This window comes from Stegostoma tigrinum, chromosome 2 (genome assembly GCF_030684315.1).
Source record: "Stegostoma tigrinum isolate sSteTig4 chromosome 2, sSteTig4.hap1, whole genome shotgun sequence".
NCBI classification, from domain to species: domain Eukaryota; kingdom Metazoa; phylum Chordata; class Chondrichthyes; order Orectolobiformes; family Stegostomatidae; genus Stegostoma; species Stegostoma tigrinum.
Window position 1 is genome coordinate 7150337 of NC_081355.1, and position 16851 is coordinate 7167187.

At 44.0% G+C, this 16851-nt stretch overlaps 1 protein-coding gene across 3 annotated transcripts in view; it reads right to left on the minus strand.

Annotated features, from left to right (window-relative positions):
- Positions 1 to 16851, minus strand: part of cpne4b (copine IVb) — a 369673-nt gene that overhangs the window by 121790 nt on the left and 231032 nt on the right. The window lies entirely within an intron of this gene.

A 16851-nucleotide genomic window follows, 5' to 3' on the forward strand; every position in this document is an offset into this window, starting at 1 on the left:
CTCCACTGTGGGAAATGGGTGGTAGGAGGCAACCTATTTCTAGATGATTAGTGTGCACTGCAGAATCACAGTAACTGTGCAGGTTGGATTCCTGTTTAGGACGTGTGACCTTTGACCTCCCAGACAGACAGTGCCACAGAAACTGCGGTGTTTGTGGAGGGAGATTCAGAATTAATGTGTGTCAAGTCCGATATGACTCTTCTTCAGAATATCCTTCCTCTCTCTATCCGTCTGGTAGTGAAACCAATGGGTGAACTGCTGACCACTCACAAAATGCAGCTGAGGAAAGCAGCCCCCCACTCCCCCACTCCCCCATACCCCACCCACTGTCCCACCCCCTGCCAGATAAAGCATTGGCAGACACCGGTCAGGACTCAAATGCCAAACCAGCCTCCACTCTCAGGGGGCATCGGCTATGAACATGGTGTGCTGCTTGTACATGTGAGCATATCAATCAGGAGCAGAAATAGGCCATTCAGCCCATAAGGACTGCTCTGCCCTTCAACAGCATCACGGCTGATCTGTTTGTGTTTCCAATTGCACATTCCCCCCTACTTTTGATAACCCGTTGACTTCCTTCCCTAACAAGAATCTATCTACAGTTCGGGTCCAGGGAGGGTCACCGGTCCCAAAACGTTAACTCTGATTTCTCTCCGATGATGCTACCAGACCTGCTGAGCTTTTCCAGGAATTCCTGTTTTTGTTTTTGATTTACAGCATCCGCAGTTCTTCCTGCTCTTCTTAAGAATCTATCCACATCCAATTTATAAATATTCTATGACCTCAGCTCCACTGCCTTCTGAGGCAGACAGTTCCAAAATCACGCAACTGAGATAAAACTCTTCCCTCATTTCTGTTATAATCTGTCAACCTCTAATTTTAAAATGGTGCCCTTCAGTTCTAAACTATCCTACATGAGAAAGCATTCCTTCCACATTCGCCTTGTCAAGACATTCTACACTGTAATCAAGTCACCACTCAATCAGAAGCACAAGCATTTGCCACTGCCAGGCGTTTCCAGGATTTCCACCAGCCGTACCACATTTAAAGTCCAGATCACACCAGCTCCAATGCTGCCAGACACAAATAGCCCTGCACAGTAGGTGCAGTGAGAAGAAAAAGGAAAATAACAGCTTCTGAGGGCAATGGTGGCATTTCATTAGGAACAGAATCTCATAATCCTCTATATTCTTTACATCAGCATCATTACAACAAAAGCTCATTGCTTTTGCCTGAATGCCCCACACAGTCGATGGACTGGGTCCTGGTGACTGAACTGATATCAAATAATATCATAGAATCCCCACAGCAGGTCATTTGGCCCATCAAATCCACAGCTACACTCCGAAGATCATCCAAAACAACCACACCCCTATTGTATCTTCATTACCCTGCATTTCCCATGACTAAGCCACCTAACCTGCACATTCCTGGACTGTTGGGGGGAATACAGAAGCCCTCGGAGGAAACCCACACAGATACGAAGAGAACGTGCGAACTCCACACAGACAGTTCCCTGAGGCTGGGATCAAAACTGGGTCCCTGGCACTGCGAGGCAGCAGTGCTGACCACCATACCGCCCTATGTCCCAGCCTATGACTCCTGACTGGTAATAGATAGTGAGGCCAGAGGTTTATAAGGATGATGAAGGAGGGAGGCAGAAACAGCAACTATGGACAGAATACTTCCTGCCCCTGAACAACATGGGAAATGGTGAGTCATGTGGGAAAATGGAACCAGATTGGAAAAATATGATCATTCAAGTCAAAAAGAAAAAGTCTAATTTTGCACCTAGGGTTTTAACGTGGAGACAAGAATCTCACTAGTGAGCAGCAAGAGGCCTCTTGACACATTATAATACCTGGCAGTTCCGAATCATCGCTTCCTCCTCTAGACCTCCATTGTGGCCAACAGTACCTCAGGTAAACTCCATGTGCCGTGACAGTCTGCACCCTTTGTCCAAGGAGGTTGGCATCTGACAGTCTCACCAGATCACCATGGCACAGCTCCAACTCACTTACTATACAGGTCACCACTTCAATGTTGCACCGAAGAACTCACAAACACCTTTCATTGCAATGCAGCTGCTCGGCTGTTTTGCACAGCGGGACAGGCACATTCAGTCCTCAGTCAAGTCAAATGCAAATCATAACTGATTAGTCACCTCTGTCAAGATCCCAGGATGAAGTCCGCCTGGACCTGGAGATTTAGCAACCCACTGCTCTATCAGTTTGCTCAGTGCTGCTTCCCTAATCATCGTAATTTCACCTTCTGGTTAACAAACATTACTGGCATCTGTTTTGCATCCTCTGTAGTGAGGACAGAAGCAAAATTTTTATTCATTTCATGAGCCATTTCTTTATTTTCTACTACGAACTCCCTAATCTCACTCTCCAGAAGACCAACACTCACTTTACTTGCTCTTGGCCTTTATTGATACCCAAAGAAACTCTACCCATCTGTATTTACATTTCTAGCTAGCTTCCCCACATGCTGCACATTACTCATGCTGATTAATCTCTGAATCATCCTTAGCCATTCTTTATATTCTGACCAGACGATCACTCTTTGGTACCTCTCCTATTATGTGGTACAGGGTAAGGGCTTTTTTAAGGTAGTTTGCTGCAAGCAATTCTCCTTTATCTTGGTCTTTCCTAGTGACAAGTCATAGAGGCTTCACCACTTTAGAATATGTAGAGAAAGACACTTCTGTACCAAGAAGCTTTAGTGCATGTTAACAATAAGTAGAACTAAATTTGGTCACATGTAACTGCTAGGATCCTAGGGAGCTGGTACAAATACATCTGCTTCATCTGAAAGCTACAACAGAACTCCTTGTCTCCATCCACGGACTGTGTGTGATCGCTGTAAAATGAGTGATATCAATTTAACAAAAGCATTAACCTCTTCAAAACCAGAACCTGAAACAACAGCCCTCAGTCTTCTCTGTTGTAAAGACAGCAAACACCCCGACCTGTCTAATCATCCCTCATTACAAAAATTCTCCACTCCACACAACTCTCCTGACCCAGCCCCGGGAACTGAAACGTCAGGGCGGGCTCATTTACAGACTCAAAAAGCTCACATCTGAGTCTGTCTGAAAACAGGCAACGCTGTTAAATTGGTGACGACAGGAGATTTTACGCTTAAGGTAGTCGCACTTTAGCAAAGTGCGAAGAACTGACTGAACAGATGCTAGAAACTTCAAAAAACCCAAGGCTTTGACATCAGTGTAATCGGAGTTGCTTTGTACAGAAGCTCGCTAGTCAGCTGATATAAACAGTCGTCTGTAATGAGCGTGGGTGGTATACACAGTGATGACAATACTCAACTATTTTTAATTGGCTGACTCCTTTATCTCATATCTTTACTTTAAAACAAGCTGAGAGAGAGAGGAGGTTATCTATTAAATCACTATCAAGTCAAAAACGTAGGCCTGTTTTATTAACTGATTTACATCTTAAAGGGCTGAATCTTCCAGACAGTGCAAAATTAAAAACACCTACTTCCTAAGCCAAATGGTAAAACAAATTAGTGTGACTTCAGTAATGTCAGCATCTCAACCACAATAAATGTTTCCCCATGTTTGACTAAACACCTTGGCTGTTGGCCAGCTTGTTTAAAATTAGAATGGGATTTGCTGCCATGCAAGCTCTTGACAAATGGAAACAATCATCTAAAAGGGATCTCCACTGAGGTAAGTCACTCAGAGTCAGACTCAATATTATACAGATTAAAGGAATATCAGGAGACATTTCTGGGTAATAATTTGGCAGCATTATGTTTTAGGCATGGAGTTCTGTTAGAAATCGACCACATGTTCAAACCCTGTCCACCATGTACAAGGCGCAAGTCAGAAATATGATGGAATACTCCCCACTTGCCTGGATGGGTGCAGCTCCAATAACACTGAAGAAGCTTGACACCATCCAGGACAAAGCAGCTCACTTGATCGGCACCACATCCACAAGCATTCACTCCCTCTACCACTGACTTTCAAGCACAGCAGTGTGCACTATCTACAAGATGCATGGCAGAAATTCATCAAGGTTCCTCAGACAGAGCCTTCCAAACCCATGACCACGGCTATCTAGAAGGACAAGGGCAAAAAATAGACAGGACCATCAATACCTATAAGTTCCCTTCCAAGACACCCACTTTCCCGACTTGGAAATATATCACCGTTCTTTCAGTGTGGCTGGGTCAAATCCTTAAACTCCCTCCCTAATCGCATTGTGGGAGTGTCTACAACTTATGGGCTGCAGCAGTTGAAGGATGCAGCTCACCACCACCTTCTCAAGAGCATTTCGAGATGGACAATAAATATGAGCAAAGCTAGCAATGCCCACATTTCATGAATGAATAAAACAACATTCAGGAACTCACCAGAACACCTCCAAAAATGCACCAGATTGTGTGCAGTCACTTTATCACAGTGGAAGCTCTTCAAAAACTACCTCAGCTACAAATTGTGTGCCTGGTCCTTTTGGTAACACTATGGCTCACCACTGGACCATAAGAAATAGGAACAGGGGCAGGCTGTTCGGTCCCTTGAGATTGCTCTGCCATTCAACAGGTTCATCCAACATTACTCATGTCCACTTTCCTGTCCCTTCCCCAAACCTTTGATTCCCTATTGATCAAGAGTCCATCTCAGCCTTAGATATACACTCTGCCCCCACAGCTCTCTGTCGCAAGGAGTTCTAAATACTTACAATCCTCTGAAAGAAGAAATTCCTCTTCACCTCAGTTTTAAATGGTGCCCTTTCATTCTTACACTATGCCCTCTGGTCCTAGACTCTCCCACGAGGAGAAATATCCTCTCAGTATTTACCCTGTCAAGCTCCTAAAGAATCTTACATGTTTCAATGAAGTCATTCTAAACTCCAGTCAGCAGAGTTTCAACCTGTTTAGTCTTTGCTCATAATATAATCCCTCCATAACAGGGATCATCCTAGTACCTTCTCTGAACTGCCTCCAATGAAATGATAGCTTTCTTTACATAAGGGGACCCAAACTGCACACAGTACTCCAGGAGTGCTCTCACCAGCATCTTGTTCAGTTGCAGTAAGACTTCCCTACTCTTAAACTCCAAAGCCCTTGACATAAAAGCCAACATTCCATTGGGTCATTTCCATTTGGGTCACTGGACCTAAGACGTTAATTCTGATGTTTTTCTTCATAGATGCTGCCAGACCTTTGTTTTTGTTTTTGTTCTAACATTCCATTATCCTTCCTGATTACCTGCTGCCCCTGTGTGCTATCTTTATGTGTTTTGTGCATGACTAACCCAAGTCCCTTTGTATCCAGTTTTCTGCAGTTTGAGCTAAATAAATAGTACTTTGTTCTTTTGTTTTCCTTCCCAAGATGAACAACTTCACATTTTCCCACATTATACTCCATTTGTCAACTTTTGCCCATTTACTCGGACTATTAAACTTGGCTCCAGTACATTCACTTCCTTTCAGCAAGTCAGTAGTGTATATTGTAAACAGGTTGCGGTCTCAGCACTGATCCCTGTGGCACCCTGACTGGTCACAGGTCACCAACCCCTTATCCCCACTCGCTTCCTGCCCACGAGCCAATTCTCGATCCATGCCAATGTACTACCTCCAACACCATGGGCATTTGTCTTATGTTATATCCTTTTGTGAGCTACCTTTTGAACACCTTCTAGAAGTCCATACAACACAATACAGGTTCCCTTCTATCTATTCTGTTTGAGACTTCCTTGAAAAACTCTAATAAATTAGTCAGACACAATTTTATTTCATGTAATCACAATGACTCTGATTTATTAATTATGACTTTCCAAGGGTGGCACGGTGGCTCAGTGGTTAGCACTGCAGCCTCACAGCGCCAGGAACCTGGGTTCGATTCCAGCCTCGGGTAACTGTCTGTGTGAAGTTTGCACATTCTCCCCATGTCTGCGTGGGTTTCCTCTGGGTGCTCTGGTTTCCTCCCACAGTCCAAAGATGTGCAGGCTAGGTGGATTGGCCATACTAAATTGCCCGTAGTGTTCAGGGGTGTGTGGGTTATAGGGGGATGAGTTTGGGTAGGATGCTCCAAAGGGCAGTGTGGACTTGTTGGGCCGAAGGTGCTGTTTTCACACTGTAGGGAATCTAATCTAAATGTGCGGCTATTATTTCCTTCATAATTGATTAACAACTGGTCCCACGATTGCAGCTTGGGACTTGTTGTTTGCTGTATGATGCATGAAGTTGCCTGGAGTTGTGTGATCCCCGTTTGAGATCCTGGTGTTGGCTCAGCCCGGCTGGGCATGTCAGTTCAGAAAAGCTCTCCTTCCCAGGCTTCCAGAGCCCTCCTGACTTTCTCAAGAAATTTGAGCTGAAAAGGGAACCGTGAGAATGAAATCTGCATGCACCTTTTCTGGGTTATCTTGATCAATGCAACAGGCTGCAAATCAGAGTGCTCAGGCATTGTTTCAGCCTCTAAGCCTGGCTGTTGTGTTTATTGTTATCTTGCTAATGAATCCAAGGTGTCCTTGCAAACCCTAATGTCACTTTGCAAGAATCACTTCGAAGCAAAACTAAAAATGGAAATACACCTCTTCACCATTCTACATTGACTGGGTACAAGAGAGTCATTACTCTGTCAATTTACACCATCTGCCACATTCAATCAGCATAATGCAGACTAAAGTGATTGCATGGGTCCTACTGAGGTATTTGCAAAGACTATAAAATGTCCATGTGATTATAATCACATCCACCACATCTGTCTCCGATATTCAAGTAATGATTTCTAATAGCCGTCAGCAATGATTTGATCAAGAACTTCTCTTGTTCTATTCTTCAGATAGCAAGCAATACATGGACTCATTTAGGTGTCCCATTGATTTTGTGTAAGTGGCAGAAAACAATTCCAGTCCATCAGTTCCACCAATAGGTTGGAGAGACTGGGACTGTTCTCCTTGGTGAAGACAAGGTCAAGGGAAGATTCGATGGAGGTTTTCAAAATCATGAGGTGACTTGCCTGGAGCAGATGGAGAGAAATTGTTCCCTGTGGTGAAAGAATTAGGAAGAAGAGAACACAGATTTAAGATAATTGGAAAAAGCAGCAATGGAGACACATGGAGAGCCTTTTCACTGAGCAAGGGGTCATTATCTGGAATGCGATGCCCGAGAGTTCAGTTCATTCATGGCTCTCAAAATGGACTTTAATTATTATCTGGGAAGGAAGGAGGTGGGAGATCGGCCGGAAGTGAGCTGTCATTCAGACAACAGACACGATGGGGTCCTTATGAATGGTAACTGATTTGAAATGTCACAGGCTGGTCTCCTCAGATGTATAAAACATCAACATTCCAAATGAAAAGTTCATTTTAATGTTGGCAAGTAATCAGGAATTGGAAATGCAGTTTGTCATTTACAAAAATCTCCACTGAGTTCCCACTGGAAAATTCAGGTTATGGTATAGAACTATTCCCTCGTCTACTGTCTGACTAAATTGTACCATTAGGTTGACCCAGTCTACAAGTCATTATAAATGGTAAATGTAGATATTCTGGCCGATTAAGCCACAGTAGCAGTAAATTAAACCTGAAATTTTTGTTTCTTCTAAATGATTTGTCAATTTCAGTGGCTGAAATGCTTAATTTTCAAAGGCACATTATCATTTTGCACATCTGTGGCCACTTATGAAGGCAAGGGAACTGATTCGGGGGGGGGCGGGGAGAACTGATTGGACCATTGAATCAGCATAATCAGTGGCTGAAGAGGAAGCTAAATGAAGAGTAATCAGTAATGAGGACCTCCAGATTCAGGTAAATTGCTCACAAATGCTTATACAACATGGAAACACTAGTCAGGCTGTGAGAGGCTACTTCATCAGAGATAAGTGAAATATGAGCAGTCAAATCTCTCTGTGTTTTCTAATGCCTGGGATTTTCCTTTATTATTTCCTGGGATTTTGGAGTTGCTGGCAAGATGTGTTGCTCATCCCCAGTTGTCCTTGATCTGACTGCCTTTCCCAGCCATTTCAGAGGACAGTGAAGAGTCAGCCACATTGCTGTGCGTCTAGAATCACATGTAGGCTAGACTCAGTAAGGATGGCAGATTTCCTTTCCTAAAGGTGTTTCTCCCATCATTCTAAGGTCATTCACAAAATGCACTCATCAGGGCAGATACAAGAATGCCCAATTTCAAGCAATCCCAACAACTTATTGTATTGGATATGAGGCTGCTGGTTGTTTGGCAAGATGACTCTGATTGGCCAGGATGTTGCTGTTGAGATAGCAACAGGAAACAACAGGTTCCTCAAGCTCCTTTCTAATTCAGAAAAGGTACAAAGCTAAAACAAAACTTGTTTGCAGAAAGTGGAATGAAAGTGGCCCATGAAGGACACTACCCTCCTGCAGAAATGTCCTGGAGCCGATCTTCCAGGTATAATTCTAACAAGAGTTGTCTGTCGCTTCCCTTTGGGTGCAGTTTTGCTAGGGTTCCTTTTAGCCATATTTGGTCAAATAGGGCCTTGATATCAAGGGCTGTCACTCTCACCTCCCCCCTGGAATTCAGCTCTTTTGTCCATGTTTGAACCAAGGCTGCAGTGAGGTCAGGAGCTGAGTGGCTCTGTCAGAATCCAAACTGGGCGTCACTGGGCACGTTATTGCTGAGCAGGTGCTACTTGATAGCTCTGTTACTGACACCTTCCATCACTTTACTGATGATCAAGAGGAGACTGATGGAGCAGGAATTGGCCGGGTTGGATTTGTGACAACAAAGTGTAGAGCTAAGATAATAAAATGTGAGGCTGGATGAACACAGCAGGCCGAGCAGCATCTCAGGAGCACAAAAGCTGACGTTTCGGGCCTAGACCCTTCATCAGAGAGGAGCTAGATGAACACAGCAGGCCAAGCAGCATCAGAGGAATAGGAAAGCTGATGTTTCAGGTCTGGACCCTGTTTCAGAAAAGACCTGAAGCATCAGCTTTCCTGCTCCTCCGATGCTGCTTGGCCTGCTGTGTTCATCCAGCTCTACACGTTGTTAACTCGCATTCTCCGGCATCTGCGGTTCCTACCAGCTCCGGGTTAGATTTGTCCTGCTTTATCTGTAAATGACATACCTGGACAATTTTCGGATGGGTGTCAGCACTGAGCTAGGGGAGCAGCAGGTTCTGGAGCACATGTCTTCAATACTAATGCGGGAATATTTTTGGGGCCCTTAGCCTTTGCAGTACCGAGTGCCTCCAACCATTTCTTGATATCACGTGGAGTGAATCAAATTTGCTGAAGACTGGTGTCTGCAATGCTGGGAACCTCAGAGGATCATCCTCTCGGTACTTCTGGCTGAAGATTACTGCAAATGCTTGTGCCTTATCTTCTTTTCTGATGCACTGGCCTCTTCCATCATTTTGGAAGGGTATAATTGTGGAGCCTTCTCCTCCAGATCAGTGTACCACCATTCACGACTGGATGTGGCAGGACTGCAGAGCTTAGATCTGATCTGTTGGTTGTGGAATTGCTTCGTTCTGTCTATCACTTGCGCTTATATGCTTTGGTATGTCCTGTTTGATAACTTCACCAAGTTGATCCCTCATCTTCAGGTGTGCCTGGTGCTGCTCCTGGGCATGCCCTCCTGCACTCTCCATTGAACCAGGGTTGATCCCCTGGCTTGATGGTAATGGTTGAGTGGGGGATATGCTGGGCCATGAGTTTACAGATTGTGCTGGATTACAATTCTGCTGTTGATGGCCCATGGATCCCAGGCTTGTGTTGCTAGATCTGTTCAAAGCCTATCATAGCTAGCACAGTGATATTGCCACACAACATGATGTGAGGTATTCTCAATGTGAATGCAGGACTTTGTCTCCAAAGACTGTGCTGTTGTTGCTCTCACCGATATTGTCATGGACAGATATGGGTCAAGTATGTTTTATAGAGAATGTGGGCAACTTGAGTTTATAGGGTTAAAAAACTTTGGCTCACAAAATTATTCTAAGCCAGGCACAAATTAATAGTCTTAGAACTTCCTCAAAACAGGCTGACAGTTTTCTCTTTGATTCCTATTTAATTTGTTGAATTAAACTTGACAAGAGAACTGTGCCTTACTTCATCACTGAGGGTTTAATGGACATCACATTCTTCTGAAAACCTGCAATTGACTCAGAACCACACGACCCTTTCCACGCTTGTGTCAAGTGTCCTTAATCTGTCGAACATACAGTAGCTACTTAGAAGAAAACTCTATTTTCTAATCATTGAGCTGCAAGGGAATCGGAATTTAAACAACATTATTGAACTTTTGCCTCAGAACCTCATCAATCTTTGATGAGTCCCCACCCACAAGCCAGTGGTGGAAGACAAATTCTCCATCAACTGTATTGACAGCTTCAACAACTGCACCTTTTCTCCAGACGGTTGAAGATTAAGGTGGAACGTCAATGCTGCGCATTTATGTAATGCCTTTGACATAGTAAAAACGCACTATCAAACAAAACTTGTCAGCTTAAAGACGAATAAAAGCTTGGTGGAAGTAATTGGTTTGAAGGAGTATCTGGAAGGAGACGAGAGCAGTTGAGAGGGACAGGGGTTTTAGCAAAGGAATTTCAGAGGCAGCTGGAGTTATGGGCAGTGAAGGCGAAGTGATTAGAACTGAAATGTGCAGGAGGCTGGAAGTGGAGGAGTGCAGAATTCCCAGAGGATTGGAGGGAAAGCAGGAAAAAACTGCAGTCAACTCAGTAACAAACAAATGCCAGGGTTCACTTGTGAGAACAGGGGGAGACTGTGAATGATGCACAATGCAAAACAGGAAAGCAAAAACTAAACAATTAAAAATAGTCATTACATGTTCCACCACAAAATGTATTTGCAAATCAGGAAGCTAAACACAGGGTGATAACCAAAGCAAGCTTAATATAATGAGGCAAAATAGAATAAAGGCAAGCAGAGTACAAGACAAAACAGCAGCTAGAACAAAGAGACTCAAGCATGTAAGGATAAAACATGACATAGCAATTAAAACCAAGGGAAACATAAACATCATGAGGTGAAACAGCTTCCAGATGCCTTAAATAGTGAGATTGAAAAAGTCGTAAGTAATGTGAAAGAGGCAGAAACAAGACAGTTTGTAAATTGCAATGAATAAATTAAAACACTATCTCAAGTGCCACATGTCTGTGTGGGTTTCCTCCGGGTGCTCCGGATTCCTCCCACAGTCCAAAGATGTGCAGGCTAGGTGGATTGGCCATGCTAAACTGTGCATAGTGTCCGGGGATGTGTAGGTTAGGGGGATGGGGCTGGGTGGGATGCTCTGAGGGCTGGTGTTATCTTGTTGGGCCAAAGGGCCTGTTTCCATACTGAGGGGATTCTATGATTATTGAATATTAAGGCTTAGTGAAATTAGCAATCTCCAACTCTGATTCCCAATTATTTTCCTTCATTACTCCTGTCCTATCGTGTCTTAGACTCAGAAACAAGGCCTCAGAAGTAAGTGACCAGAAGCTGCCGTTTTAATCACGGGAAACTTCCCTTTTAATCCTTACAATTTACCGAACGACAATCTGGGACTGGGCCCTTGGTCATTTGAAAGAAGGGGTGGCAAGGGTCAGGGGGTCAATTCATACCAAGGAGGATGGTGCAGAATTTCTCGCTGTTTGTCACAATTCACTCAGGGAGTCTGAGCTGCTGCAGCAACATGCAGTCTTGCAAATATATTGTAGCCGACAGGTACAGAGAGAGATGGTAGAGGTTCTAATTCTTGTTCCCATCAGACAACTGCTCAAGGATCTCTTCCCATTCTTACCACCCACACGTTGTGAGCTGGAAGGATTTAACAAGGTTAGAGTCAACCTACCTGGCTGTACTATGGGCACAGATTCCTCGAAGCAAGTCCTGTCATTGGATGTGAACCTGGTGCCTCTAGCTCAGAGGCAGGGACACTGCCCACCACAATGCAAGATCAAACAACCCCTCCCCGACCCCCCACCCCGGCTTTGAGGCTGGTCAAGTAGCCAAACATTACAAACGTCTAGCCCTGTCTGTACAATGTCTCCCAGATCACAGAAACCTCAGCAGCTGACGCTATCTCCAGGGATAGGTTAGCGAATCAAACCAGATATCAAGCGGTGGTCCCCTCAATCTGTCAGACACCTTCCACATGTATCAGGGATTAGACCGTCCAACAGAAAGCCTGTCAATTGGGTTGCCTTTTGTTTTATTCTCCCATTGGATGTGGGTGAACTCGCTCGGCCAGTATCTTTGCCCATCCCTAATTGCTCTTAAACTGAGTGGCTTTCTTGCCTATTTCAGAGGCTGTTGCTGTGAGCCTGGATTCACATGCAGGCTCGACTAGGTAAGGACAACAGATATCCACCACCACCACACTGCATCCGCACCCCCCCACCGCCCACCCACGACCCAGAAAGTGCAGAAGTGAAGTAGGTGAACCATTGATGATAGTCTCACGGTCACCAATGAGGCGATTATCCGTTTCCAGATTTTTATTAACTGAACTTAAATGCCATCAGTTTCTGCGGTGGGATTTGTAAAGCCATGCCCAGACCATTAGCCTGGGCTTCTGGACTGTTCAGTGACGTCACCAGGACACTGCCATCACCCAGGCAGGAACCTCAGCAAACCCACTCTTCCTTACTGGCTTTAAGATGAGACCATCTCAAAATAGGAGTGAGTGCGGTCCTGAATTCGCACTGTGAAGCCATCAAAAACAGGCTGGGGCACAGGCCTACCATTGACTCCAGAAGTTTTGTGTGTCATTTATATCAGGGATTTGACCATTGCTGGTTAGTCCAGCATCTGTTGCTGGAGGGAATGCTATCTTCTTGATTACAACCAAAAACCCTATCAAGCTCAAAGTCAACCACGTTGCATTGGAGATAATGGGAACTGCAGATGCTGGAGAATCCAAGATAACAAGGTGTGGAGCTGGATGAACACAGCAGGCCAAGCAGCATCTTAGGAGCACAAAAGCTGAAGTTTCAGGCTTAGACCCTTCATCAGAAAAGGGGGATGGGGAGAGGGTTCTGAAATAAATAGGGAGAGAGGGGAAGGCGGATCAAAGATGGATAGCGGAGAAGATAGTCACCTATCAGCCAGACCAAGCAATTTACTCCCCTGAAGAACTTTAGTGAATCTGATTAATTCTTTTTTACAACATCCTGGTGGTTGTCACTAGTACTAATCTTTTTATTTCAGTTTTATTTAACTAATCACACTTAAATTCCCGAGGTGCTATGGTGAGATTTAAACTCCGACCTCAGTTCATTAGCCCAAGCCTATGCATGACTAATTGAGCATCATAAACACAACGCTATCACCATGTAGGAAGCAGCTGGAGTCTCTGCCCATTCTTTGAAGTCCAATACTCGAAAAGGGATTGTGGATTGAAGCGTGAAAGAAACAAGTCCTCGATATATTGCAAACCCCTGCTTCGCTGCCTAAACAGAACTATATCTACCATATTACAGGAAATCTGAGTCCTTGGGAAAGCGGTAGACAGGCATCTAGACTAGGGCACAAAGTTGAGGGGCTGGTCAAGGAACCAATCTGGCAGAAATCAGACTTTTGGTCTTTTTTGTTAATCTGGATTCACTGTATTTTACACACTAGGTTCAGAGTTTCGAATGTGGCCTTGGGAGCATGAGGCAGAAATGAACTTGCTCGACAGTCATCCCTTTACTGGCTTCATGGGATAGGCAGATACCTGTGGTCTACAGAACTGGACGGAGTAGCCTCTTATAAGATTAATTCCAATTATTTCCTACTGTAGATGATGTTACATCACTATCAAGCCATGGACATCCAAGGTGGTAGCAGGAGTAGATCATTTGGTCCCCTGGGTCTGCTCTGCCATTGGATCAGATCATGGGTGATCTGATTGTTACATGAACTCCATTTCCTCACCTACCTCCAATGCCCTTTGACTCCTCTTGTTAGTCAAAGAATCTGACCTAAAAATACACAATGGTTCAGCCTCTCTTCTCCAGGGAAGAGAGCTGCTCAAACATCTGAAAGAAAATATTTCTCCTCATCTCTGTCTTGGATGGGTGACTCCCCTTTTCTTCAAAATAAAACTGTCTCTCTCCTAGTTCTGATTGCTCTCACAAAGGGAAACAAAGGGACCTGGGTTCGAATACTGCCACGGCAGATGATGGAATTTGAATTCAACGAAATATCTGGAATTAAGACTCTAACGATGACCATGAATCCATTATCGATTGTTGCAAAAACCCATCTGGTTCACTAATGTCCGTTGGGGAAGGAAACTGTCATCCTTACCTAGTCTAGCCTACATGTGACTCTAGACCCACAGAAACGTGGTTGATTCTAATCTGCCCTCTGGGCAATAAGTGCTGCCGAACCAGCGACGCCCTGGTCCCGTGAATGAATAAAGAAAAAAAAAGCATGTGGCCCTCAAGACCTCTATGATTCTAAACTGTTTTAATAAGATCGTCTCTCGTGTTATATGTTCCAACCTGACCAAACCTTCTCGACTGGAGGCAGCTACTGTGTCCCATTGATATCACAGTGTTGCTATCCAGGGTGCTGAAATGATCCTGCGGCAGGGATTTGAGACCCTAAGACTTCTAAGTCTTTCAACCCATTGAGTCTGCTCTGCTATTCAATGAAATCATGTCTGATCTGATAATGATTAACTCCACATTCCTGCCTTTCCCCCCAAATCCCTCTGTCTGTCACAGCCTTGAATACATTTAATGACCCAGCCTCAACAGCTTCCTGTGGTAAAGAATTCCACTAATTCCCTCCCCTCTGAGAAAAGAAATTCCTTCTCATCTCTGTCTTAATGGGCGACCCATTTTCTGAGATTACACCCTCTGGGTCCTAGATTGTCCCACAGGGAGAATAACCTTTCTCCATCTGCTCCATTAAGTTCTCTAAGAATCTTGCACATTGAAATAAGGTTGTTTTTCATTCTTCTAAACTTCAATGAGTAAAGTCCAACTGTTTGAATCTCTCCTCATAAGACAGTCTCTCCATATCTGGAATCAATCAAGCGAACTTTAGTTGGGCTACCTCCAATGCCAATTTATCTTTCCTCAGGTAATGGGCCCAAAACTGTTCAGGTTTAGTTTGCCATCAGCTGTGCTATCTTAGATCTGATCTCTCTCTATCTCTCTCTCTCTCTCTCTCTCTCTCTCTCTCTCACCATTCAGAGGATAACCTCACATGAACCAGGATGGTGAAGTTATTTTATATATTGCTGTACATGCCCTGTGGCACAAACAGCATCACAGTGCACACTTCAGTGAATAAACCTGAGGTCAGCTCCATCATGTGAAATTTGACAATGATAATTCCTCTCCTACAAGGAATGAGGACAATTGAAATAAGGGGCACTTAATATAGTAGCTTCAAGCAACAAGAACCAGCAGCAATCAACTAACTGAACACAGCTGATGACAGTCACAGTTCACTGCCGAGCAAGGAGATGGATCGGTTCAGGAATCAGAGCTCTTTGGACTAACAGCAGTGAGTCACGAAAAAAGGAAGAAACCATTATCTCTTCAGGCATCTGGGGAAAACTGGGGTCAGTAGAGACACGAGGATATCTCAAAAATCAGGCACTTGGCTGGAGGCTGCACTGCTGCTGTTCGGAACAGATCACCCTGTGCTCCTACCCTCTATAAATTCATTTCAAAATACAGAGGATACAATCCACATTATGAGATACTACATCACTTTGCTAACTAGTTCATTCTTAATGCTGGCTGAGCAATGCAGCAGTAATCTATCTTGATGCATACACTAATTACAGCCAGACTTATACCACCAAGGGTCAGAAACAGAGTGGTTAATAATAAATATAAATCCAGTTGGAAATCTGGGAGAAATTTCTTTACTCAGAGAATGTGAAGCTTGTAAACACAGAAAGTATCTGCATTAAAAGTGCAGAGATTCACTTAACTGGAGGCTAGAAAAAGATGATAAAAGAAGTAGTTTAAGGATTTGCTAATAGGCTTAGATGAAGAGGAGATTCAAATGGTACTCCCATTGCCAAATGGCCTGTATCTGTAGTGTATGTTACATGTAACCTCAAATGTGGTATTAGAACTGAGGCTGGAGGAGTAAGTCTTCATTCTCGTCAAAGTTCTGCACAGGTTGCAGCACATTATAAATAATTTTCCCATTACAAATACCAACAACATGTCATTTCCATAACAGAATTTAAACAATAAATCTATGGACCTGGTTTCTTAGTAAACACAATTATATTTCTGATAAAAATGATTGGTTTCCATAATACAGTCAGTAAAACAGTGTAACAGCTAGGAATAGAAGCGGATAATAGGAGGTGTGGGTGGACAGCGAAGAAAGGTTAGCTCAGAGTACACAGGACCTTGATCACATGGGCCAATGGGCCAAAGAGTGGGAGGTGAAGATTAGTTTAGATAAATGTGAAATGCTGCATTTTGGGAAGGCAAACTAGAGCAGGGCTTACACAGTTAATGGTAGGGCCCTGGAGAGTGTTGCTGAACAAAGAGACTTAGGGAAGCAGGGTCACAGTTCCTTGAAAGTGGTGTCACAGGTAGACAGAGTCGTAAAGAAGGCATTTGGTATGCTTGCCTTTATTGGTCAGAACATTGAGGATAGGAGTTGGGACATCATGCTGTGACTGCACGGGATATTACGCATTTTTAGAATACTGCATACAATTCTAGATAACAAAGTGTGGAGCTGGATGAGCACGGCAGGCCAAGTAGCATCTTAGGAGCACAAGAGCCAGCTGTTTTCCACACTACCTATGATGCTGCTTGGCCTGCTGTGTTCATCCAGTTCGACACTTTGTTATCTCGGATTGTCCAGTATCTGCAGTTCCCATTATCTCTGCATACAATACTAATTGTTCTTCTACC